Raw genomic sequence first — 932 nt, forward strand, 5'->3', positions numbered from 1 at the left:
TCTCGATCTCCTGACCTCGTGATCCGCCCGCCTCGGCCTCCCAAAGTGCTGGGATTACAGGCTTGAGCCACCGCGCCCGGCCAAAAAGTGTATTTTCTATTGGGTACAAAGCTCTCTATGTGTCTGTTAGATTTAATTTGTTTGTTTTTCCATTCACATACTTTGTAATCTTACTATTTTTTTATCAGCTTGATCTCTCTGTTTCTGAAAAAGGTGTGTTATAACCTCCCCTCGGAGTACTTACCCACGTTGATACCATGCCGTTTACTTCTGCTCTGCAAATTTCATGCTACTTTTGGTGCATACTGTCTTCTTTGTTCTTTTTATTGCTTTTTCACTTTGATATTAATATTGTTATGTCACTTCTCTTTTTTCTTAATATTGCCTGTTATATCTTCTCATTTAGTTGTTTTCAAACTTTTGTCATTTATTGTTGTTTGTTTGTTTTGAGAAGGGGTCAAATTATATTGCCCAGGCTGGCCTCAAACTTTTGGCCTCAAGTGAGCCTCCTGCCTCAACTTCCCAAGCATTCCCTATAATCCACAGCTAGGATTATAGGTGTGCTCCACCGTGCCCGGTTCAACATCGTTTATTTTAAAATTGGGTTTTTAACAATCGAAGTAGAGAGTTTTTCTCCTCTGATGCTCTTTCTCTTCTGTTGATCTTGTAACCTTCTTCAGGACCTCCTGGGTTCTTTTCTCTACCCAGTCCCTCTAAATAATTTTATTCACTTAGTAAATTATATTGAAAATGCAATTAAAACAACATTAGTAATACTACAAATAATGGCAGCTATCATTTATGTAACTCCTTATTATGTACCAGGTATTGTCCTATGTACTTCACATATATTAAAATCATTTACTTCCCATAAGAACTCTGTAACTAATGGGTCCTACTATTATTCCATCTTACAGATGAGAGAAAGGAGA

The sequence above is a fragment of the Mandrillus leucophaeus genome, unplaced genomic scaffold, assembly GCF_000951045.1.
Source record: "Mandrillus leucophaeus isolate KB7577 unplaced genomic scaffold, Mleu.le_1.0 Scaffold68, whole genome shotgun sequence".
In the NCBI taxonomy this organism is placed as follows: domain Eukaryota; kingdom Metazoa; phylum Chordata; class Mammalia; order Primates; family Cercopithecidae; genus Mandrillus; species Mandrillus leucophaeus.